The 27,756-nt window shown below is 39.0% G+C and overlaps 1 protein-coding gene across 2 annotated transcripts in view; it reads left to right on the top strand.

Moving 5' to 3' along the window:
* Positions 1–294: 294 nt before the first annotated feature.
* Positions 295–27,756, top strand: part of LOC126917750 (zwei Ig domain protein zig-8-like) — a 99,527-nt gene continuing 72,065 nt past the window's right edge. Inside the window, exon 1 of one of the 2 annotated variants that reach the window (XM_050725002.1) lies at positions 295–433. The gene's annotated coding sequence lies outside the window, so the exon portion shown is untranslated. The remainder of the gene's footprint in view (positions 434–27,756) is intronic. The other variant, XM_050725001.1, reaches the window with a different exon arrangement.

Below are 27,756 nucleotides of genomic sequence, written 5' to 3'. Positions count from 1 at the left end.
GGCGTTATCGTAAATTCCTGTAGGTTGCCGCAATGAATGCAAGTTGCATCTGGAAACGGATTACCATGGCCGCAACGACAAAGCCCACTTTTATTTGTAGTTTCCAACGTTGGCGCGTTGATCATCGGGACGATATCAAGTTGCTGGATCGGGTGTTGCGGCTTGGAAAGCTCCAGCTTACGAAGATTTTCCAGGACAATGAGGGCTTCGTAGGATCACCGCTTACGGCGTTGTAGTCGCCGGATCCATCGGAAGCACGTGGTGGTGGCAGAGGTCGCTTCTAAGACTTGCGAGCTTTCAAACTGCGAGCAGTCAGTCGCCAGCCGACCGAGCTGCACGAGTCGTGAGTTATGTCGTCGTGTTTTGTCGCAGCAGATATCGTCCTCGTAATACCGTGACAGCTTTTGAAACCGCGAACTGTGCATCGTAGTCGGTAAGTTTAACAACAAAAGTAAAACTTTATTCGTTGAATTGCTTGAAATTTGTCGGACGATTAAATTAAAATAATTTTGATTGCACGAGAATCACTTCGTGACGGGAAAAATGTTACATTTCGTGTCTAGTTGGGCGGAGAGATTTGTATTTTTCAGCGGCTTATCCGTAATTTGCTGGATGTGTTCGAGCTAAACGTTTACGCGTAGAAATCGCCGGAATTAAAATTACACAGAGACGCGATCGACTGCCTCTTTTGTAAATTAGCGCGACGGATGTCATTCGACCAACTTTTGGGAAAGTTTCCAACTTTTCGTATGGAGAACTTGTTTGCGCGGGAAAGTCGAGAGATTTTAAAGATAGCCATGCCCTGTCGTATTCGTTTAGAAAGTTTTAACTCTGACGGAAGAATCGAAAGACTGAAGCTTCAGCGAACTTTCTTTTCGCGACTTACCCTTTCCACGCGATGCAAGTTTCTTTTTTTCTTCGTGAAACCATATTGATAAATAGAAATTCCGTGTTATCGGGTGCATAATAATATCGAAGAATTTATTGATTTCACCGTCATCCGTTCCGACAATATATAATCTCATCGTATCGACAGCGTCTAAAGAATTCTGCGAAGAATCAGCAGCGACAAACTAATTGCTGTCACACGCACGATCTTCTAAATATCTGACGATAATTTAACCAGCCAAGGACACGGTGTCGTAGCTAAAAATGTGAAATTCTTGCATGTGGCCCGCTTCGATGGCCAGAGACAATAGTTCAGCCGTCTAGATCTTCGAGTCTCGTTTGGCTGCCACAAGGAGACTCCGGTACCTCTCGTTACAATCGCAGTTTACATTCAACATGTATACGATGATATTCGTGCGGCGACCGTGCATCTTTCGCGGGGAGATCGATACGCGGCTCGAGTCCCTAGCGGTGACTAATTACGTGACTTCTTTTTGTTCGCGCGACGCTCGTTATGCGGTAGCTAATTAGTTTCCTGAACGGTGTCTGGGAGAAGAAAAAAGAAATGCTCGGGACATCTTAACTCGTGATAATTATGACGTATGTGGTGTCAGAGAGCTGGAGATTGAGAAAGCGGCGGAAAGACGCGGTGCGCGGCGAACGTTGACGCGGTTCACGAGCACGCGCCAACTTAAATAGAAACCTCGAAAACTCGTCTAACGACCGGTCGTCTCATCAAACACTTCAGCAAGCCTTGTCAAAGGGTACGCGAGGCCAGCTACGACGCTATTCAATAACAACGCAGCTGGGCGCTCGTGAATTTAATCCTTCCGTGCCAGTCGCGATATTTCGAATAAAAGTGACGGCGGAAACGTGGTCCGAAGATCGCGCGCGTATTAGGAGGCGCAGCAACTTTGCTCGCTAGATCTTCGCAATAATCTCCTTCGCGCGATAAAGAAAGTTTCGATTGTCCTGATCGGGTCGTCCCGGCGCAGCTTCAACCGACTGCTTGGCAAAGTTGCAACGATTGTTTGATTTCGATTTTCCTTTTTGTTTGTTTTTGCTTGCTCCTTGCTTTTGTTCCGTGGGATTGAATACGCCTGCGACTTGCGTCGTTACGTTAGCGCGGATCTTGTTAGCGCGAAGAACTGCGACGGTACAGCGGATGAAATTGCAAACGTCGTTCGGAGAATAATTGATGATTTTTGAAGCGTGGCGTTAAGTTCGCAAGAATTACCTTTCACCTTTCGTAGCCACTCGATTTCCATTTACAATCTCTTATCGTTAACGTCAACCGCATATAAGTTAATGTTCGTAGTATTTTAGTCCAATAGTTCACATCTTAAAACGTACGCAGCAACGATGAGCAAAAATGACGCGTGACTTTGTAAATGACGGAAGAACGAAAAATAGTTACGTAGCTTCGGAGACGTTTAATCAATTTCTTGTATCCTTTTATTTTCCTGTGTTCCGCGTTCTAATAATTTCATCTTATTTCATTCGAGGTTAAGAAAATTTGTCGTACGATGTTGATGGATAAGTTTGTGCAGTTTGATATGAAAGTGAAGTTTAATGTTTCTCGTTACTTACAGTGTATGTGCCATTTACTTTCGGTATGCGCAATATGCACAAATATTCAGCTAGGAACGAACATTACGCTAATATATTTGATACATCTCTCAAAGCTTTCTTTTTGTCGTAAAAACCAACGGGCTATAATTCTTCTGGTTACTCGTATTTTTCGGTAGTAGATCTTCGACATTTTATTGGACCTTTATTCTCTCGTAGATTCGCTTTTAAAGGACTCGTACAAAGAATAATTTATTCCATATTAACCTGGAAATATGAATTACGCTATTGCAAAGACTACGGTATTAAACACGAGCTTTCATGCCTAAAACATTATGGTTTTCACGGTGTGAACGGAAAATTCCGTTAAAAAATTATTCCAACTCGTAAGACGCATGAAACCTTTTCCACGGCTTTCTTATAGAACTTTGTTATTTATTGGATTGGCGACTAAATGATTGCAGATTTTGTCGATATCACCAAATGACACAATCCGCGATCACTTAGTCGCCGACCCAATATATCCTACCGGAAATATGCAAAAGAACGTGATCGGTACGAAAGACAAACATGTCGTTAAGAATGGTCTGTGAGCACAAACCATAGAAGTCTGTTGCAAGCTACTAGGCTGGGTCGTTCGATAATCCATACAAATTTTCATATAGCTGATATCGAATTCGGATATCCTGATTATCCGCGCGAATTCGCGGCCTAAAAATTACCGCTCGTCGAGGCTCGAAAAATCTAGAAATAGAGAGAGAGACAGAGAGCGAGAGAGGGGCACTTAGGTTCGATAGAATGGCCGCAATTTGAAAACCATCTCATTAAAATTCCTTTTTTTTTCCCGACGAACAAAAGGCATTTTTCATTACGTGTTCGATACGTGCACGGTGTGGAAATTGAATCTTCGTCTAAAACGTCGTACGTTCGCTCGGGATTACCATAGAATTAGAGTTCGATAGACTTCGACAAAGTTTCAGAAAAACAAGGCCAGCAATTTCCTCCTCCGCCGGATAAAATGCCGGCGCTCTCTTCCGTTTATAAAGGTTTTCGCGACGTTCGAGAACATCCACAAACAGAATTCAATTCACCCTTCAGAAGCAATTTGTCGCATAAACACGGAACCGGAAATAGAGAAGATCGGAGATGGGTCTGCGATGACCCCGCTTTCTGTCCCCGGGCAAATGTAAATCGCCACCACGTTGCAACGAACCGCCAACCATTCGGCATTTTCTTAACGTTCCTGACAGGATGTCGCGCCTTTGCCAGATTCCCAGTATGCAGAATGCTAATTGTTCCTTTAACAAAGGCTGCAAGCTCGCGCCGTTCCGCTTCCATGCTTGTCCATTCCAGGTTACCAACGACCTGAGAATAGCTTCTGCGTCGAGAGTCGCTTCTCCTTGGCTCCTCTCGTATCCTTTCGTGGCAATTTGCACGTGAGATATTTCGTCCGCGAACGATCGACGCGTTATTCCATGGTCTAATTTATCGAAGAATCGAAGAATATTCTTTTACATGGTATATTCAAATAATATCGTCAGACTACGAATTTTTATGCGTTTATGTGCGTTTAAAGGTTGAAAAACGCACAGAATGCGCGTAATACGACAAAATATGCGAAATATGCAACGCGTAGTGTACTTGTTACGATATTCGGTGTGGAAGACAAACTTTTGTCTGGATTTCATTTTTTTTTTTTTTTAATTATATTCGTAAAAAAAATGTGAACTCGCGCAAATTCTATTGCATAAATTCCACGCTCTAATTGTGATCAACAAACGAGAGACGCGTCTAATTCCTTTTGATACATATATATATATAAATCGTTACTATGAAAAAATATAAGAATACAATAAAATTGAATGAAATATTGGATAGAAATATGCCCTTTTGTCCCGTGTATCTTTTGTTCAAAAATTCTTTGATATTCTATTTGGAACGGTACAATGGAAAACTTACAGAATCCGCGTAATTTTCCCGTGCGTGATTAAACTTACAGCGATTCCGCGATCAAAGTCCGCATGTAATATTAATAGAGTTTTTATAATAAGCCGCTAATAGTGTATGTAGTTTTTGAAAATATTCCACCAACTTTCGCATCGTTAAAATTGCAAAATATGTTATAATAGAGGACGAAGAATTTTTTAAACGTTCAGGAATTATAAAGTTAAATTATGTTAAAGAACGTTTCACAGGACTATTAATTACAAAAATAAAAAGGTGGTAAGATTGAGCTATATTTCTGCTAACAGCCGCTGACTTGCAGCTTTCCGCGTTTAGCATATGAAGACGATAAAATACTACATATACGTATACATGTACATGCATATACATGTACATATACAAATAGAGAGAGCACAGGGCAGTTAACATTGTTACTGAAATGGCATCCTGAATTTTTCAAACAAATTTCCTAGAAAATGGAATTTCTTACCGAGTAATTAAACTTTCCATATAAATCAGTCAGGTAAAATTATCATAAACATCTAATTAGAAAGTGGATTATAAAAAAAAAAACTACTATGTAAATGTAATAATTCAGGCATAGAAATTCGAAGGATCGAGATATCTAAATTTCACAGGTCTCGAGTGCTCCCGCAAGTGATCGATCGATTCGAGCCATTATCTCCAAGTTTATTACCCCTAAAATTATAGTTCACACGCTTTACGTCGAAACTTTATGTCAATTTCTTCGATCGATCATAAATGCGATCGATAATCTCATTGCACGCGTGAAATTCTCAAGTACGCGGCTCGAACGATCGGCAAATCGAAACGATAGGAACGAAGGAAGTCAGGTTCCTTTGCGTCGATCATCCGAGTTTCAACTATATCTTTCTTCCTTTTTCGCCGCATCCTTTCGAAGGAAGTCGAGAAATTTGAATGTCACGAGCCGTTCTGAAAAATGATGGCGCGGTGAACCGGTCGATCCTTTGACACGCGAGCCTCGCGTTTCATCTGGAACGCGACGCTGATTTCAATAAGACTTTATGAGTTTTATGGCCGAGGTGGCAGGATCAAAGTGCCAGAGGAATTTCTGAAACCGAGTTTTCTCGGACCAAGCGAAGAATTACGTCTGGAAACGTCTGCAATACGCTGCAGAGGTTCGATAGGTTCGATCAGCTGAAGCACACACGTGGCGGTAGACAGTGAACGGACGCGTTATTTCGATAATCGATTCCACGCGCCATGTCGAATAATGGTTTACACGATCGGTGATCCATCTTACTCCAGTCTAGCATGTAAACGACTCGGTACAGCGAACGGAGCTCGTAAGCCGTCCGTTCAATTTCCATCGAACCTGTACATCGGCAGGAATAGAGTCGAGCTTGACAAACGTGTCAACGTGAACGGCGCAATCCAACCTGACGATTTCCCTCCACGTAGAATCACGTGGAATCCATGATCGTATCGACCGAGATACCGATACCGATACGAATTTCGATCATCGGACACGTTACTTTATTGATCGAATAATTAAACGTCGGGCCCCCCTGCCCGATTTAGGTCACCGGTGAGAAGCATCGAAGTAATCGATATTACGAGCCAACGGATCAGCATTAAATCGTTTAAGATTACTGGGATATTTTGTGCTATTAATCCTCGGTCAGAGGTCCTTGTAATTTCTCATTTGCTATCCCCTACATTCTTAAAGTTATGCCAGGTATTTCATAATTGTGTTCTCCGTCTCTTTTTCGAGTGAAGTATGAAGTCTCTGCATAATAAATTTCGCTCTCGAATGATTTAGAATTTAGGTAATTTAAGAAGGAATCAACGTTAATTTGAAACCACGAATGATAAAATATCGGACAAGGTAGACTTTTGATTATCAAAATACCGATTTTGAGAGAACCATCGTCCATCGGGACGTCGATTAATGAAAAACTTGAAAATGGTCCCGTGTAAGGAAGATCGGAAACGAGGATTGTGGAAGGTTATCGTTAAAGAAGCTTTACGGTATTTTATACTTCTTTATATTCGGGGCTTTCCACGGGATGTTAAAATGAAGCTCATATAACGCAGCATAGAGTTACATAAACATTTGCCTTAGCTTTTTTTTATTCACTTTAACAAACTCGCGAGAATGTTTTTCATTTTAAACGAACTGTTTGTTGGCCTCGAAATCTCATTTGCTTGTTTGAAAATGAGCGAGAAATGGCGGAGTAGTACAGAAAGGAAGTAAACATGTTGCAAATTGCTTATTTTAAACGACTTTAACCTATCGATATTTTTGTTAAAATATTAAAACGATTAAAAATATACGGAGATTGTATACAAGGTGTTCACGAGACTCGATTAATTTAGAGTTCGTTAATAAATAATATTGTGACTAATTACGTTGGTGTTTTCGAACGAATCGTCCAGTTTCCGGAGAATTATATGAGTTTTTAGGTATCGAAGTTTTAAAGTACGTAAAGGATGGACAGAAAATGCTGTTGACGAACTTAAAAAAGTTAAATTACTGGAACAGGTAAAGAGCGCAAGGTATAGGAAAATTGCTTCTATAGAGGAATTTTACGGGAAATCGGTACAAAATATCAGTAAAATAGTACGAATATAAAAGTATATTTTAACGATGGTTCCGCTGAAATTTTAAATACTTAAAAATGTTTAGTATTTCCTCGTACTTTACACATTAGTTCGTGAAAATTATCTGGACGCTCGATATCGCATTCTGGAAATCACTTTCGGTACAAATGTATTCGTATAACATATATAACACGTATAACATGCCAAATCCTGTTTCATCAGCAAATTACAAAATGCACGTTTTAAGTCTTTTCTCATTTTTATTCGGATACCAAAGCTTTCCACCCCACCGACCACTAAAGTTTCAAACTTTTATCAATTTCATTTTCAATTTCCATTAATCGCGACACTGTTTATGTAACATTTGTTTAAACACGCAAAGTACAGAAACTAGATCGTAGAACTGTTTTAATGCAAAATATCGGGCTTGCTATTAGGTTGTCCAAAAAGGGTCTTTCTTCCGCAAACGTGTTTTTTACCACGGTGCACCTTTATGCAAACGTGAAACCGAGTCTGCGAAATGTCGCGGTGTTTATCTCGACAGAACAAAATGGATCGTACGTAATTCGACGAAATATAGAAATATAAAACAAAAGAACGTTGTGCGTCTATTATTTCCTTATAAAACGAAAGCTTTTCGGACAACTTAATATTATTCCGTTTTATGATATAAATACCAGGTGTTTTCGAGTTTACAACCCGCTTTAAATTTATTTTCTCCATTTAATAGTAGTCGTTTTAATCCAACTTCTTTATTTTAAGGCGTACTTAAAATACAGTGCAGGAAGCAAGCTTTTTTCTTCGTAGCATAATTTGTATCATTCTTGTTAACAGAGCACTGCTCTTGTTTTAATATTATATGCTGCAGCGTTGTCTACTCTTCAACGTTGAAATTAGTAGAATATAATTTCAGTATTTTGAAATAAATCCCAGGTAAAGTTTTAGACGAGTTTCGATCGGAACAGACAGTTGAATAAAATGAAAATAAAATGAAATCCTGTCTTAGTAAACGTTTTCAAATTGACGAAACACGATATAGGACCTAGGTATTACAATATTATGTTGAATATTCGGAAACGCGTATCTCAATCGCTATAGCATATTGTTGCGAACCAACAAGTAGTACAAGTCGAGCAATGATCAGACACAATGGTAATATTCATTTTCCAGCCGAATTCACTTCAAATTCATATTATTCGTACACTTTCGCGATAATTACCAACACGTTGTTCCGTTATCGATCAACCGAAATATTATTTACGTTGCAATATTCTGCGTTTTATGCAAAATGTCAACTTTCCTGTATTTCTTAACGTCTTTGATTCGGTTTATTCAGATTTCACGGTTCTTGTTAATTTTGCCAAAAGCCATCGACAGAACAATGATACGCGTGAATAAAATAAAGAAAACCGCTTTGCAAGCGATCAAAGCAGTCGAATGCAATCAATTGGAATTGGTTGTGATGGGTTGCTTACTTCCAAATGATATATCGAGTAGGCTTTGATTGGCGTTACCTTGATCATCTTCTAATCTATCGTTGGCTCGTACACAGCCATCAATCGATCTGTTACGTGGTTTGGTATAATGAACGCTTTTGATACTGTTTATCGACGACCAGCGTTCCACTTCAACGTCGATACCCTAACAGTTAAATACCATAGCAAATATATGTTGCGATAATGGCGCTATTAATTGTCCGAATATGCTATTGGGGACTAGATATATGTACTAAATTAATACCAAGCTGCGGATGTATTTCAAATCCGTAAAATAAATGCTACCATACATCGTGTTTCACCTTATTTCTCTTTATCATATTTTTCCCAACGACGTTCTATACTCGCCAAATTGCATAATGGAAACGGAAGTACAATTCTTCCATTCTTTGCTCCAGTATGCTAAATTGAAATCGAAAAAATACAGTCGATATATCTCTTTTCAAATGCTGCATTTATGCATGTGCATGGCTCAATCAAAAAAAAAAAAAAAAAAAAGAGGTGAAATTTCACGGAGATACCTTTACTCGATTTATTTTCGTTATTTTCATTTATTCAACTACTATTACGAATACAATGTATTTTACAAAAATATTGCCAATATTCATTAAAACATAATTGAGGGAAAACTGGGAATGCTGAAATAATTTTGTTACGAGTGTTGCAATTCTGCGTAATAAATATCCAATTATATTACCCAAATTTAAACATAAAACGCATGTGAACACGTGTGTAGAAACTCCTCAACTGTTTCGTTGTAATCTCACGCGAAATATGTTACGTTAACATTTCATTAAAAACACTCTATGGCCAATAATGTACGATCGTTTGCACCGAAGAGTCTGTAAAATTTTTCAACGACATCGTCGTTAACCTGCATCCACGCAAAACTAAAATTTCTCATTTTCAATTAAGAACGCATTCGGTCAAAGATTTCGCTATGTATTCCTGTCGACAAAGAAACAAACTGTATATTCTTACGAAGACAATTTGCACCATCCTTGGCAACACACGTTTCTTATTTCCTCCGTTCTATAGATTCCCGGAGGTGCCAAAAAATGCCACGGGCCACGTGTGTAAAGCAATACACCTTCGAGTTATAGGAAGGTGAACGAAACGTTCTTCCCACCATGAAATTGCGTTAAACCTTAACGTATTCCGTTCGAGAAGCGAGGAAATATATCGCGGAAGGCACTTCACTTTTTTCAGCCTTTTTCTTTATATTCGCGCGATAACCCGAGCCAATGTTTCATCATCCGTAGGAAGTCGGTCTGCCAATAAACTATTTCTGTCCGCCGTGCCGGCGTAAGATTAACTTCACGTGCTACGTTAACACTGGAATACGTCAATGGCATTTAGAAATAACGATAGGACTGGAAAAAGGTTAGCGTGTTCTTCCTGAGCGTTTTTCGTTTCCCGCGAGTTTCTATCGTAACCAAATTGTACCGAAAAGTGATTGGTTTCTCATAAACAACGTATTGGGTTGGCAACTAAGCGATTGCGGATTTTGTCAATAAGTGGCCAACCCAATATCACGATCAATGTGCGAACAGTGCTTTTGAAAATCGTGTTTTAGAGGAGGATTCGTCTAATACGTAATTACGAATTCTATTCCGCATTTACAGTAACGCAGAAAAAGATTGTCAAATTATTTTATAAGCGTGTTAAATTTTCTATTAAATATTTTGAAATATCGTATCGGCAACAGTAACCCAACAGTAACTGGGATATATAGACATTATATTGGTTCGTTACTCTCGTCAAATATAATTTCATTTTGCAAGATTATGGTGCCCTTTCGTGTCATTTATCTCTCAAATTTATTAATTTCGTCTACTATTGCGTATCTAACGAAGGTGATGGCCATCTTCTTACACGTGACTCGTGTATTTTGCATTTCGCATCTCGTGATACAAATATGTGTCACGTACTACTGAAACTCGTGTTACTTGAAATTTACGTAGAACAGTGTCTCGTGTTCATCGCCGTACGTTTAATTCTGAGTTATTACTGTACGTAAGTGTAGCAATGCCTTATGATGAAAGCGTACGAAGGAGCAAGATGAAGATTTATTGTTCTTATCAGTCTCGAAATAACATTCACCGATGACTAATATGCCTTAGATTTATGTTATTTCCCTGCTATATAGGTTAAGTAGGGAATTACATACTTACGTGTTTGCTAAAACGAGAGATTTTAAATTAACGTGACACACTTAACTGTAGAACTATCGACGATCTTCCATGATAATTCAAATTTACGTGGCGTGAGGAAAATAATCGAGTACGTTCGCTGAACGATGAATTTTTGCACATTTATGAGAAATTCAAGGGTGGAAAAATGTATACTCGATACTCAAAGATGTACATAAAATATCCAAAATACCCATAGTACCTGTTACAGTATTTGGTAAACTAAACGAATGCTAAAACCCTGTCTAGGTCCTATTCTTCTACTTGCGTTCATAAAAACGTGAATCTACGTAGATATCCGGAGTCTGATAACCACGTTTTTATTTTGGTGAAAAAGTACCGATTTCGTCAAAAGTGATAATATTTTGGCGAAGAAATCTGTTACGACCGTTGGCGGAGAGACGCGTCAGCGAAAGGCGTGAATTCTCGCTACGATTCTGATAATCGATGCCGCGAATTAGTCGTTCCCCTGTTTCGATTAGGATAACGGAGATAGTTTAAATGATTTTAACACTGAATTAACAGGATTAATATAAACTTGTATATTTAACAATATTTAAAATTATAATGAACACGTCACAAGTGATTTAACGATGATACAATTAGTTTGTTATAGTAATTCGACCCAATTTTATGATATTTCTCGATGTATTTGTCACGTAAAATAAAAAAGAGGTAGCTCAGACGAGGAGAAAAAATAAAATGTAGAAAAATACAAAAGAGAGTTTATTTCTTGAACTCTGAATTTACACTGACTGCGATTTCGTTCTGAGCTCCAGCCGTGACTTTCCAAGACCGAAGCTCTCGCAATTTGACTTTCGGTGGGATCTGTTCCTTTTTTCTTTGTTACCCCTCGATATCCCCGCTACGTTGTAGGCGTATACGACCGTTGCCACGCACCCCTTCTTCTAGAACATTCGATGGAAGGACCGTTGGGATATCGATGACTGATTGGGTACTTCGGCGATATGCATTGTCGCCAAGGCCGCCACATCTTTATCTCCATCATCGGTCCATCGGATTCGAAGGGTGCCGGTCGTGACTTATTCGTTAGACTGAGCGACCTGGATTTTATTCGTCTGAACCTCTCGACACATTCCGTTTGAATCCTCAAATGATACTGACTGCCCTTCGAATTTTTCCTTTGTCTTCTCTGGGAGAAGACCCCCACCGCGCTCGCATCTCGCAACTGTTTGCGCCTATGATCACGTATGCTACCTTCTTTGTGTAAAACAGCGGACTGAAGGCGAATCGATGTTTCTAGAACTCGCTGCTTGACGACAGCTATGCGCTTGTCACGACCGGCACACTTCAAATCCGATAGACCGATGACGGAGATAAAGATGTGGCGGCACTCGGCGACAATGTATATCGTTAAAGTACCTAATGAGCCATCGATATCCCAATGGTCCTTCTGCCGAATGTTCGAGAAGAAGGCGTGCGGGCAACGGTCGTAAACTCCTAACAAACGCGTGGATAGTGGAGATATAGAGGGATGACAAAGGGAAAGGAAAAAGATCCGATCGAAAGTCAAATTGTAAGAGCTTCGGTCTTGGAAAGTCAGGGCTGGAGTTCAGAAGCAAATTGTAATTAGTGTAAACCAAGTGTTAAAAAATAATTTCTCTTTTTATTTTTTTTATTTTCTATTTTTGTTTTCATCTTAGACTTCTTCTTCTTATTTTACGTCACACGCTCATCGCTACTTTGGATATATTTCGCCGGTCATGTAAGGCGATCTATCTGCGAGGCTGTAGTACCAAGGAAGACGGTTAGGAACCCGGCCTATGGTAAACCTCGGGGCGTAACAAAATCCTTAATAAGAAACGCGTCGAAATTTTGACGCCGAAAGAAATTAATTTTGCCGATTTACAACGAAACAAATAAAAAGAAAATCCTACTTACGTTTCTGTAGATAGTCTCGAAAGAAGAGAATCGTAGAACGCAGAACGTTCGTAAAAATATCGTTGGCTACTTAAAGATGCAACTTCGCGCTTTATTCGTTTGATCGAACAATGAAATCATACGTGTAGGTGTTTCGCAAATGTGAAGTAGCGGTTTTCTTGCTGTAGGAACACGAACCGAGGCTCAATAATTCGAGGTCGCGTTAAAATTTTCACGAAGTTCAACGAAGCGATACCGCTTGCAAAACTTCGCTGCGGCAGACCGCGCGTCGGGGAGTTTCGGTGCATCTTTTATTACGTGGGGGAAATCAAAGACGTAAACAATTTATTTTCCTAGCCCGTGCATCTGCCACGGTGCGGATCTATGCATTCTGAATTCATCCGGCATATCTTTGACACGTACGACCGCCAAGTACCAGCGTTCGGTTGTTGAAGTTGCTATTGCTGACGCGTGATTTCATCGTACGTAGAGGGAAATTTCTGGCCAACGCGATGCTACGATACAAACGCGAAAAATGATACGCCTTAGGCCATGCGAAAAGAATAGCGCGTGCCTCTTGTTGCGTGTAGACGAAAAGCGAAGAGAAAGAGCAGCGCGAATATCGCGGCAAAAAAATGCATTTCCTCTATCTTCGTTTCTATTTGTTCGCTAATGGAAACTGGAGACGTTGAAAAATGTGTGCGAAAAGAATATTACGGAATATATACCGCGAAATTTACGCGTGAAATTATTTTAAAATTAATTTTATTTCCATCGTCTTAAAAGGAGCGTTTTAAGAAAGAATTTGTTCTTCGTAGAATATGAATATGTAGAGCGATCGCAAAAAGTATTTGGGTTTCAAACGACGAGTAGTTTAACGCGTTAAAGACCGGATAACGATATAATCTGTATAACGCGATCCATCGAATCTGGCCATTAATTCTCGTCACAAAGCACAAGACAGAAAGTTGATCGGACGAAATCGTTCGTTGATGAAAAGCGTAGCTTTAAAGAGCGGAGTCGCGCGATTACAGGGCGAGGATCGACGTTCGAAATTGTAGCAAGCGCGTGGCTGTGAAATTTAACGCGGCCAGTTAACCCCGTTCAGACTCATTAATTATAGGCGTGGAGTTGCATTGGCCAGGGAGGCACGCGACACGCAGACAATCTAATTGAAAACAACAAACGTTAAACAGCCATTCGGGCTTGAAAAGATAACACGGCGTCGGTGCGGTTGTTGGCCAGAGTTGTCAACTGCAACCCTGTCAGCTTGCCGGGCAATGAGAGAGAAACTGTTGGTTAATTAGAATACCGTTTAGCCGATAATCAAAAGGGAAATTAACGATTACTTCGACGACGTTTAATCAATGGAAATTAGACCGGTAATAAATCGCGTAACGTTAAAAGCGGTGAAATACGTCTACCGTGAAACGACACGCTCCGAGACTTGGGATATTTTGCGGTGAAAACCCATAACGAGAATATATGGGACGTAAAAGCTGAACGTTGTGACTTATGGAAGCTATACTTTTATTAAACTCTGCGTTGACGACTTGGTTGGTTCGATCAACGATGATACGACATTTGCTTGGCATTCATTTGGATAAGTCAACGATCATATGACGTTTGCTTAGCGTTCGTTCGAATAAAACAACGATCACGCGATATTTGTTTAATAGCATCAATTTCAAAGTGGCCGAACGATACTCGAAACTCTTGAAAGCTGACAATTTATTCAAAGCATTCGTCTGTTTCAAATTGTTGCTTCGCGCGTTGCTTTTCGATACCCTGCATGCTTTCCCGTCGAATCGTTTTTCACATTTTATTTTTTTCAACAAACACTTCTATATACGCATATACCGATTTTTCATTCGTTTAACCGAGATACCGTTGATTCGCGCATTTGTTCCGATTTTTCGTTTAATCATAGACCGTTTCGATTTTACATTAGTTTCCTCGTGTTCAAGTTTTACCTTTGGTTGAAACCAGAAATAAAATCATATGCTGATAATTATCGAGACCGTTTCGATTCTATTAAATTATAGATTATTCGGTTATCTGTGACAACAGACGCGATATCGAAAATTGATATTTCCGCGGAAAACATTCGGAATATAACAATTTGCTAATAATATGCAAACTGTATTTTCCGTAACGTTCTATTGTCTTTATCGCAAATATTGTTACGAACGACCTAGTATCTCGTAATTAGTTTCTACCAATAATTAACTTTGAGGGCCGTATGACTTGCGATTAATCTATTGTACAGTACATAAATCTGTTCTTCTGATTATTAATCAGCGAAAAGCCTGAAGGTATATTTTCTATGTATTAAAAAGAATAGCGGAAGAGACAGACAGACAGACAGACAGAGAGTATGCGTATGTGTAAGCTTCATATTCACCTTTAGAGAAACAATAATATTTGCCTTTACATGTAACAAACGCAACAGAAGCGATTCAGCGAAATTCATTTTTTCGCTCTTGTCAAAATTTTCGAGTGTTTTGGGACGACTAACGTATCAAAAGCTGTCGGTAGAAAAAAAGCCATAGTTTTGAAGTATTGAATTCAATTCTGAAATCGAAGTTTGTCTGCCCCGTAGAATTTTATTCAAAAACTTTGCTGAATAATGTATTTTAGAACAAAGTATGCCTGATCGATTCTATTGGCAAAAAACTGTTAAATTTATATCGTTTACAAGCTGAAACAAAGATCAACGATGTTTAAACTTCGTATGTGTCTTGCTATGGATAAGTCCATGGCGCGTTGAATATCTTTTCACGCGTGATCTACACAGAGTGGCGTTGTTTGGCCAAACATAATCCAGCGGAATAAAAGTGCTGCTCTTATCGCGATACAAAATAGAGAGAAGCCTTGCAGAAGGCGACTGATGAACTACAGTCCCTCGAAATGAAAACTGCACACTCATCAGGATCAAGCCGTGGCTGGCCGTGTGTACGTGTGTGTCGGATTAAAAAAATAAATAGGCTTTCGGCGGAGCCAATAGAAGAGATCGAAATTACTTGCAAGCCAGCGATATCGAAGCAAGGCGAGTGGAAAGGTCAAAAGAAAAATGATCGAACGTAGCGAAGTAGAACGCTGGCGTTTTACAAACGTTGTTTACCTTCAATTTCAGCCGAGCTGATATGCAACACACAATTGGAAATAGTTCTCATGAAAATTTAAATTTATCGGACCTCTGATACAAGAATGCACGACCCTTTTTCCTCCTTTTCTTTTATCGTTACGCACACCAAGCGAGCGATATACCCAGCCGTGTACATATACACGCGGAAACGGATTTCAACGAAACTTCAAACAAGGAAACGTGCAACATAAATTTACTCAGCGAAAAGAACAATGAGTAGATTCTTCTTAGCGTTTTACCGAATGCAAGCGTATCTGACGCGGAAAATGGAATATATTAGCAATAATTTTCGAGATACTTCTTAATAGCAAGGGAAATGTAAATGTTCTTCCAATCGGATGGTTTTTAGATCGTGGTATTTATGGGTAGAAACAAAATTTAAAAAATTTAATTTAAAAAAAAGTGACGCGTATTATTACGAATCGAAATTCTCGATAACGATAAACCGATTAAAAATATTAGATCGGCAAAGCAATGCATTAAGATAGTACCAGTTAGAATATTTGATTTAAAAAAAAAATTGAAAAATTAATTTTGTATTACGTATTTGTGTAAATAAGCGAATAACCTACTAACTCAGGCGTGATTTGATCATTTGACTCGCGTTGATACAATTTTTCAATGTCCCTGACATATTCCGCATACACCCGTCGACAAAATGATACGTGTAAAGCAGTGATTATGCATTTACACTGTGCCACCACCTTCGCCTACCTATTTTTATAACGAGTGTTGTAACAAAGTATCGATTCTCGGGTAAATAGGAGGACGTTACAATCTTCCAGGTAATTTACATTAATGCGCTTAGCTGCAAAATCTTGTTACCGCGTTGACATGATCATGTCTATGAAGTTATCTTGTCTATGTAAGGAACAATTCGCAAACTTCCACGATACTTTATGATATCAAAGTGGCGCACTAAACACACTCGCGTTTCGACTGATCGATACTTTCGCAGATGCTTAAGATTCGCAAAAGCTTCTTGATTTTTATTGAACAAGTTGCATAGTACGTTACAACGTTAATGTCCATTCGTTCGTTCGTTTTCTGCTCATTTTTAGATTTACGCGACACAAATTAATTATGCTCGTTATCGGATCGTCGATAAATTATTACTCGAGTCATCGGTTATCAAACACACTCGTGTAAGATTCGAGAAACCTTTCCGCTAACAAAAAGATTCTAATTTATATTCGCTTTTCGCGTTCCGATAATCCATTCATTACGTGTTCGTGGATAATTCTATATGCGTTTAAGCGTGATACATGGTCCGTATTGCATCGTTCGTGAAAAATCCTCTCGCTAGACTTACGTCATATTTCTTGTTTAACACGCGTGCCTCAGCCACGCTTGTTTAACTTGCACACATGCTGGCTATAGCATGCAGATACATAATGCCAGAGAATGAGAGAATTATCCGAGACTTTGCGGCTATAAGAAGTCTATCGGTGATGACTCTAACTGACGATGCATAGTTTCATGAGAAGCGACATGACACTCTTGATTTAATTACGTACGAAGAGAAGCTTAATAATATTTGTATACTTTACCAGAATGTTGTTACCGTGGCTGATGCTAAATATTTAAAAAAAAGGGAAACCACGTCGACCCTGTTAGAAGTTTCATTAGAGAAGAAGAAGAAGAAGAAGAAGAAGAAGAAATAGTATAACAACTGAAAGATATCTAAGAAAAATCATTCGTGACCCCAGTTATATTCAAGAAAAATGGCGGTATGCCGTGCGCCGGTATTACCTGTAATAGAGACGTTTTTTCTCAATGGAACGGAAAAGGTGTCCGTGAAAAATATATGAACGAAAAGCGGGAGGAAAATTATAGTTTGGCCGTACACTGTATGCTGCTATTTATGCTTTCCTTCCCAACTTCCTGAATATATCATCGTAGAAGCTGAGTATACTTTTTAACGTTAATAAAACGTAGATATGCAAAGTACTTTACAACAATATTAATTTAACGATTCGCAGCAACAAGGAGGTATGTAGCTGCGATATTTGAATCGTGTTTAGCGAGAGAAAGACAACGGTGTAGGTTCCACGTTCAGAAACACAAAAGTTTATTTCATTAAATTTACTAAAAATTACTAGAAAAACAACGATGTAGGTTCCACGTTGAGAAACACGAAATTTTATTATTGCGAATATTGGTTGACTGCGAATTTGTAGGACGTGTGAAAAAATATTTGAATTTTAATTAATTTCCGTTGATTTACCCGAATTACTAAAAATGGAGCTGCCTCCCTATTACAGTAACTTCTTCGACTAATATCATTCCATGTATCAAGCATCATGTCGAGGAAAATATTAGGTTGGTACGATCGCTAGTTCCTACATGCAAAGTTGGAACGACTTCTAACGACGTTCTTTTGTTTTCACGTCTGCCACGTGTTAATTATCTGAGTGTATCCGGTGTGTTCGTTTGGCTGTACACGATGGTGAAATACAGAATATAAAAACTGAATCTGTGTGAATCAATTAAATATCGAGCTCCAAAACCTATTTAATAACACATCAAATACCATTACCTACCGCATTTTATTTTGCATACGGAAGAACGTATCTTACAAATTTCATTGATATCGACGTACATATGTCGTCGTAACTAAATTCAGGCGGCTGTTACATGTACAAAGCGAAATTACTCGGAACATTAACCTCGACAAACATATGTATGAAGGTCGATGAAATCGGTGAGGTTTATTGAAAAAATATAATTCACTTCAGAAATTCATCGAAACCTGAGAATCATAATTCTTCGTTTCGCGTGTGCCGTGTTATCGCAAACTACGATATCTCGTCGTAATTCCTTCTCGTAATCCAGCGCGAAAACATTTATCCATCAAACAGAATTTGCCCTTCGAAGATGCCACACGATGGATTCCATTCGATCATATTGCTAATCAATCGGTCCAAGGTCCTTTACATAATTCCAATAAAAAGGGAAAAAGCGATCGGTAGTGCTTTTGCAAGGTAAAAATGGCTCGCACGTTGTGGTTGGCGTGTACTCGGTGATCCCTGCTATAAATTCGCTGGATTACGAACTGCTAGGTGATGGCGTTGGTGAATGTTGGCGCAAGGTTTCGCCTCGCCACCTCTCGCTGGTTAGTTTCAGGAAATACGGGCTGGGCACACTTTGTCTTCGGTTAAATGACACCGGAATTGACCGGAGCCAACCTTTTAAAGCAGTATCCGATAAACGAAACTCGAACGAACAAAGGTGCATAGCAAGGCCCCGAACGATCGGCCACAATGAGAAGGCAACGGTAAAAATCGTTGCTGCTTTTTGCCTTTGTGCCCTCGGCTCGTTGTTTCCTTTCATTCCATGCCGTTTTGTTTAGAAGGTTTCACGAGTTTAATATTTACGCATGAAACGTTTCCCAAGCGCTTTTATACGTTCCGCTGCGCCGTTTAACAGAGCTGCAAAGAACGCGATAACTCGACCGGCTAAACCAGAAGTTGCAGCCGAACTTTGATAATGACTTTGTTTTAAAACTCGCGCGCCACAGTTGATGAATATTAGGTGTTATTGGAAGCGCGATGGAGTACTCGCCGTCAACTTTTCCTTTGCCATTTTCTTCTCTATCAATCTTTTCTCTTTCATTGTCTTCGTCTGCTAAGAATCGAAATTTCCTCGCTGCGTATATTACTTTGCAATTATTTTTATTTCTATATTTCATCGAGTATCAGAAACGTTACTTTAATAGCTTTTTTACGCAGATCGAAATACTCTGTCGCTACGTTTTACTCGGACTTATTACGTCTACGATTTCGATCAAAAGCCTATTTTCGCTTGTTCCGTGTTTCACATCGTCGCGAAATTTTCTGATTGCGTGAGACGCGGTACAAAGAGGTCTTACGACGTAGAAGCGTCGTAAAATTGTTACCGTTCGATTTTCCAAGACGTTATATCGTTAGACGCTCGATTTTCCCACGCACGAAATTATGATCGAACGATCGAATTACAGTGGCACGAGGTAAATGGCGTGCAAGACTCGTTCCTTCATCACGAAGTATCGTGAGATGTATAATTCGGAAACCAACTGACAATTTCACGCTGGCACACGTACGCAGAAAGACGAAACGATATCGAACCCATCGATATCGCTTGTCGCGGTCTCGTTTCCGAATTATGAAATTCGAAACCCGATGCAGGGTAGTTGGTTAACCGTATGCAATCGTTATAATCAAGAACGGTGAAGGCTGGTAGCTCTTCGTGTAGCCATTTAGGATCGTTGTATGGGCGCACACCGAAACCCGACTCAAAGTTACGGTCTGCTGTTAATAATTACATTAAATAGACATGCAGAGACCGTACCTCGCGCTTCCCTTGGGCCACCCTCCTGGAATTGAGTTTTTAATTAAACGCGCACCGCTCATCGGTCAGCTCGCGGTCTGGATTAACGAATTTATTGGAAAATCGTGTTATCCTGCGCGCGTCAATGCTCTCTAATTAGGCTGTAGCCTTAGAGTGTCTGAATTTTGTCACGCAGATTTTCAGATTTTGAATTAAACTCTGACAACACTGTGCATTTGGGATTTAATAAATTCCTATCGAAGGTCAATGAAACAAGGAGATCTCGCTTTTCCAAGTAATACGAATTGTTGAAGTAACTACTTCAAGAGAAACTCTACATCTTTATTTATGTATATCCGTGACCTAGAGACTGCCATTACGCAGAAATATTCTAAATAAGAAGCGCTGCATATTGTACCCTTGAGTATACATTATGTTTTGGGTTGCAAGGTTTGGGAACAAAGGAACTAATAAACAAATTTCTATTTATATTCCCTGTAGCCTTTAGCCCAAGCTATAAGGTTAACTTTTTTGGTAATGTCCTTCTGCTATAAATATATGAACGTGCCCCCTATCATTTCATTGTCCGGTAACACTAACAGAGTAAGAATGTGAATCAGCATAAACTTGTACTTATACCTTTAATTATTTCAATATACTTTTCTATTACAAATTCATCCTCTCGTTCTTCAATCAGTCATCCTGAACCTCAACGCGAATAAACTCTAATTATTTTCCCTTTTTGGCAGCTATTCTTTTAGAGAAGGTTGTTTTAAACAAAAGATTGCTTAAAGCCATAGAATATTTTATAAAGTTCCTTCTTGAAATATATGTCGACGTTTCTCGTAATCTAAACGTTAAATGTACGTAAACGTGAATCTCCGATAGGAAAACTTTAGAATCATACAGTTCTAGGATGAAAACGTAGGGATAAAACGAAATGTAATGAAAAATGAACGATAAAACCTACATATTAGAAATATTATCGACAAACAAGTAGATATAACAGTCTTGTAATAATTAATTATTAAAATTATCGAATGAAAGATCAAGGTGAAGACGACGATGGTGACGGAGGAGATGATATAGAATAAAATCCTCTGCAAGCTGCCAATTTGTATCGCGTGACTGTGGAAAGAATCGGTAATCCGTGCACGTAGCACGAAATGCATCCTGAAATTGTAGCACAGTGGTCTGTGGTTCGAGTTGGGGCATTCTCGATAGACCGTCGGTGAATGGGTGCATCGCAAATGTCCATTTTTATTATTTTGTTCGACCATCTGACCGAAGTGGCTCGATATCGCGATGTACTTACACGCCGAGAAGATACGTTCCCGATGCTAGCGGAACATGAAAGGGAATTTTTACGAGCAATCTCGGATCGTGCATAAAAGCAATATATTTCCGTGTACTTACGCGTTCTATGAGAAATCGACTACAGAGTGCTACGGGCAATGCTGAATAAATTGAATTATTTGCCAGACAGAAGTCTCTTATATCGATAGGCAAATGTTACTTTTAATACTTTTATTGGAAATATCGACAACTTGAGAATATTACCTGCAGCAGCACATGAGCTACAGAACAATTTCAATCATGTTGTTGTTTTGCCTCAGAGTATCAACATCGTTAGAACAATGTAATAATAAATAAACTCCGGGTAAAACAATGCCGCCGCTATGTGCAACCATCAAACAAAGTGGAATTTAAATTTTCCGGTACTCCCCCGACCAATATAAATAAACGAACGCGATCGTAAGCTGACCAGCTTTTCACTCTCAATCTCGAGCGAGTTTATCAGCGAATCAGTCAGTTCCGAGCGTCTTAGCGAACATTCTCTGTATTTACTAATTATTTTAAAATATATTTGACGGTTTCAACATCGAGTTATCTCGTCGTTTAAACAACAACTCAACCAACCATCCTCTATATATCTATATTTTGGTGCCTAATGTCCATTGAAATTTAACATCTATTTCCAGTCATGTGGAATAATTATTTTTCCTCTTCGAAGAAGATGTCACAAGTCAGCATTCTCGTTCGTCGTTCGCAAGTCACAAGTTACAAAAGCTAGAGAGATCAGCTTGAAAGAAAAATCCGCGAGCAACGAGCTGTTTCGCTCTTTCTTCCGAAACGAACGTGCCAAATTTATGTCCGACATCGGTGAACAGCAGCAGAGCAGCAGTAGTTCCGTGCAATCTGGCGCCATGAAAATCAGTTGGCCAAACACACGGTTTAAATGACCGTAATGCGCGTCCAGCTGTCCGCGAGATTCAATTAAACGAATGTCGGAATGCGTGCCGCGAAACGATTGTTTCGAAGGCGGGGCGGGCGTCCTATCGTCGCGCGTGATCACGTTTAACGGAACAAGGGTAGAAAGAATCCTGTTCATTTGCATTCATCGACGAGTTTGCAGTCACGAGACGCATATTGGAATGGTAAAAGCGGATCGTGTAGCTTGCAGCCCGAGCATCGACATTAGCGCCGTGAACACGTACATTATAGATTTCTGTTTAACAAGATCTTTGTTGTGCGCGTTTAAACTTGAAATTCACGCGGCAAACTTCTTCCAACTAAATAAAATAGGTTTGTTATAGATACGCGCGAGGCAAAGAGCGCGTTTCAAGGCGAAGAATCTAGACAAGCCAATAATTAGTTGTTTCAACGTTAACGCGTTGATCGTCGAACAAATTTGCTTTGCCTTGCTCACACAGATAAAATGCAGTTCCTTGTTCGAGTCTCTCAAAAGTCAAACTGATCGATTCACTTTCTGTGAAGCTCTCAATTTCGTGAATCAGACAGGCGATTAGAAGCACGAACAAATTTTAGAAAATAATATTCATAATTGTATTAAGTTATAAAGTTGATCGGCATAACTTCTAAAAGTGGCGTTTCAAACGTCACGTTATTGGTTCTAACGAAAACAAAATTGCCGGAATTGTTGAAAGCATCGGAATAGACCGAGTTCCTCGTATTGTTCTACATAAGTGCAGAATATCCCTAAAATTTTAGAACGTGATAAGAGTTATTTGTAATACGGTTTGCTTTGCCATAGAATATCGATTGACAGGAAACAGGTCGATCTATTTTATGCGTGGAGCATGATGAGGATAAAATTTGCAAGTACTGGCTATTATAATCAATATTCATACGTATGCATATTGAATGAGCAGCAATAAATTGCAAAAGATGCTACGAGAAAAATTCGGAAATTTTATAAAAACGCACAAATTGCAAGATGCTTTCGCGTAGCAAAGTATGATATAACGTAATGTCAAATATTCTTTGCTATCCTTTCGAACCAACGACTCAGCTGCAATTTTCTAAGATCGAAGAATAACGTGTTTTTGCGATACATTTGATTTATCTACCGATACAACAATACGATGAACAATTATACGCACAATACGCATGAAATTTAGTACTTACTCTTAATTAAATTAAATTAAATTTAATTTAATTTAATTTAATTTAATTTAATTAAAACGAGGATATGAAAATAATTAGCGAAAACCAATGCAGGACAAATATCATGAAAATAATATTGTGAAATATCGACAGGCGATGATTTAATAAATGTGCAAAATTAATTTGCCACAGCTACATTTAATAAAACATCTTTCATCATGCGAATCGCAATTGGACTGCAATTAAAAATAACAACAGATAAACAGATTAAGCGACTCGAGCGAAGAAAATATATCTTAGTCGTATCAAAGTCAATAAATATGAGAGAATAATGCTCTAACGAAGCGAATAATAAAAAGGAACCAAACAAAATTATCAACTCGAAGCTTCTTGCTACGAGCTCACAGTTCAATCAGAATCTACTTATTTCAGATCGTTATTTCACAAAGGATTTTAAGACTTGGTATCGCGTTAAAAAGCAAGGAAGAAGAGGAATTACGTGACTTTGATATTTCCTTTGCATTTCTGGCCGCAGAAAAAACGAAGGTATTTCCATTACAGAGCTGCCTTCGTGAAAGCAAACATTGGCGTGTACATTAGGAAGAGAAAAGCTAAGTATTGTTCCATTTTCACCTCGTCATGGTAACAATGCCAGAGTGTTGCATTTTTAATTGCCTTTTATTTACCTTTCCCTTCAAAGTTCACCAGGTAGCTTCACTTTAAAGTTCAGGCTAACGTTTCAACAAGTTGTTGATTGTCACGAAACAACCATATTATATCCAAGCATTACGCGTGATCACGTGCTTTTAAGAAGTTACGTTACAAATGACGAATCCTTCGAATAGTTTCAGTTTCGTTACACACATAAGGATGCCATTGTGAAGCGGTAGCTTCTCTATGAATTGCAATAGCGTACGTGATACTGGTAATGGTATTCCTGCTGGAAAACATTTTCGTTCCGCTCCAGCTTCTATTTCATGTTCTCGTTGCTCGATCGCTTTTCGGACTTCTTCTCGTGTCGAATTTATCTGCTGATCAAAGTGCCGATTAAAAACATACCTTTGCATACTACACGCACGTGGATTCTTTCAAATTAGCCAATTTGTTGCGTAATGAGGGGCGGTGGAAACGAAAAACCAATAAATACATTTCCATTAAGATACGATAAGTTGGAGCAATTTTGCATGAACGTAACTCGAGCTGCGTCTCTTCAAAGGGATGCTATTCGATCGTTTCGAACGATCCGAAAATGATTACAAATGCAAATAGTATATGGAATGTCAGGTTAACAAGGTGCACGACAACCTAGCTAAGCTGTTTATTTACTCGTAAAGAAAGTCGTTTGCAGGAAAGGCAAATTTCCAAGCAAGAAAAGTCATCATTACGCGAGGTCGAGTGTACGACGTAATGTTGAAATAACGCAGTCGCGATAGTATCCTTTACGACGCTTTTCTATAGCTTCGCTCTTTCGCTATATTTTACCTCGAGCATCGACCGTCTCGCCCGTTAATTCTATTCTTTTCCGTGAACCTCTTCTCTAAATTTCAAGTCGCTCCGCGCATTCCATCGAGTTAAAACGTCAATGATTCCAGCCCGGTCGCGGCAACGCGTTCGTTTCGCACGATGAGACGGTGAAAAAGTTTCCGCTTGTCGTTCCCCTTAACTTTCGCGTAGCCGTTTTTGCGATACTTGAACGTTGTGCAAGTGCAGAACGGTTTCAGCGAGTTCTTCTTTAAAAATTTACCGTGTCTTGGGAAATGGCAAGAGAAATGGGAGGCGAATGACGAGACACATCGTAGGTGGTAATTTCTTCGTTGAAGCAGAGTAGCCTTTTCTTTTTAATGAACGCGATTTTTGAACGTTGTTGAGTGATTCTCTTTACAAAACCTCACGACGATAATTATAAATTACGCGTGTACACGTGGAGTTTCGTTCGCCCTACCCAAACGTTTCCCCACAAATATTTGTCAGATTTCATTGGGTCCGCGAAACGAACGCGTAACGTGGAAACACGAAAGGCACAGACGCCGTAATGGCGATGAATAATCGAAAGGGCGCGGAATAAATTGCATATACTTCGTTCGAAATTAAAATTAAACCGCTGAAACAATTTGTATTCGTAAAGGCCTCGTTTCGCGTCGCGTCTCACCGATAGAATCAAATATTTCGATAGCCGAACAGCAGACTACTCGTCGACGTGTCTGCAACGCGTTTTAACGTCTACTTTAAAATCACTTAACCATTTTCGACGTTCGTTATATTCGTCTCCTTGTGTGCGTCGTTGCGATACTGCCCTATTAATATCGACGCGATATTGGGTTTTAGTCTATTCCACTGTAAAGTATTCCATCACTCCGTTCAACTACTATTTCTATACTTGAAATCCACTTTATTTCTCCTAACGTATTACTCTTTTTTTCATTTCGTCAGAACGATATCAATATACCGCTGTTATATCGTAAGCAAAGAGGATTTCATGACGTAAACTGCTTTCGGTAATCACAAAGTTATTTTAGATCTCGAATCTCGTCTGATTACGAGTTTTGGGAAATGTTCTTTTAACGATCCATTTATCGAAGAGAGATGCTCGTGGTGGTAAAATAGTGCGAATAATATAAACATACGCGAGATATCGAAATTTCTCGCACTGATATATAGCGAAATACAAGCGTTACGTGCCTATTTCTGGTCTTGAGCGATACACGCATAAAGGTTTAGAGTATCGTATAACATCTACTCTCGGGGAATTTGCATCGATTGATGTATGAATCCTGAAATGTTTACGAATTTGCATATTTCGCGTCAAACGCGTTTAATGGGAAATTTAGACCAAGCTATGAATACATTTTTTTTTTATTTTATGTTTCAAATAGGATCCGATATTAGATTGAAATATTTATTTGTGTTTCGAGCTGTTGTTAAGGTTATTAGATGTATAAAGAGAGAAACGCGCGTGGATAAATTGTAAGGTAGAAAATATATTTTAATAGACAAGTGTAATTACAAGTAGGAATACGATTTGAGCTGATACACGCGCTAGCAGTGTTACCCTATAACTGAAAAACCCGAAGCCAACGTCGCCTGTCTACTGTTTATGGTCTGCCTTCGTCCCAGTCTTTTGTTTATTCGCTGTCGATGGCTTCGATACTTGAGAAAACTAAAAAGACCAGATGTAGAGTTTTCTTAGAAGCGGTGACCACTTCAACACGAGCGACAAATATTATCGAAAGTAAATAGGATAGTTCTTATTAGAAACAACGCGAACACTTAGATTTAATATCGTCTTCTATCTTTGAAGAAAATAATTCTCTACAAAAAGAGCGTCAAATAAAAGCAGCCTTCTTACACACGCGTGCTTGACAATGTTTCAATTTTACAAACTCCTTTAGAAATTTCATACTTCTTTTACGTGCTGAGTTACGGCTCGCCGTTCGAAAAACTCCACCTACTTTACTTTTATCTACTTTTATTTTCTTGCTTGGAAGATAACACCACTTATTTAATATAATCTGTCATAAATCTGTTCTACTTAACGGAATTTATTTGAACGTTTATCGAGCTGCAGACTTGATTATACATAAAACGAATTATACGACCAGTTCTCTTTGAAAAGTCAACGCAAGTTATACGTAAAATACAAGGAATCGGATTTCTACTCTTCTACGTTTGGATATCCTGTTCATCGAACGAACGTCTTTGGGTGACTAAAGGGACCAGGAGACACTATCGTCAAATCTCGTGAGAGTTTCACCTCTGAAAACAACCCTCTACCGATCGATTCTCTTTTGTGCAACCACCAACTCGCATTCTCGTCATTGCGGTGGTTTAACAATGCTCGGAAGGAACCTAGAAAGAACTAAGAAAATGCTCGCGTTATATATGCGAATAACGACCGATTTTACGAGGGAATTCCAGCTGACGATCGTTACAAGATCGAGTCGTTGACAATTTGTCTCCTAACCATTTCTCGCTTCTTTCTCTGAGTAATTCCACTTACTGTCATATTTCTGATTCTAATATTTTTAACATTCGAACTTCACACATGGATTATAGAAGGTATTTGAATTTGAAATTTGAAGAATTTTAAATACTTTGAAGTTTTCAGTATTTCTCGCAATGATACGTAATAGAGAGATTTTGATAATTAAATTTAGTCAATTTTCAACGATAGCGAAACTGCGTCTTTGTCTGTGTTTCGTACGAAACCTGTCATTTACAAGAAAACGATACAGGTAAATACGTGAACGTAATAGTTTATGCAACGTAATAATTTAAAGATCCTGTAATTTGTTACGCATTAATTCGGATTCTCTAGAATTCTTGTACACCTGCTGTT

This window comes from Bombus affinis, chromosome 6, assembly GCF_024516045.1.
Source record: "Bombus affinis isolate iyBomAffi1 chromosome 6, iyBomAffi1.2, whole genome shotgun sequence".
NCBI lineage: Eukaryota > Metazoa > Arthropoda > Insecta > Hymenoptera > Apidae > Bombus > Bombus affinis.
Note: the sequence above shows the minus strand (reverse complement) of the source record. Positions and strands in the feature narration are given on the sequence as shown.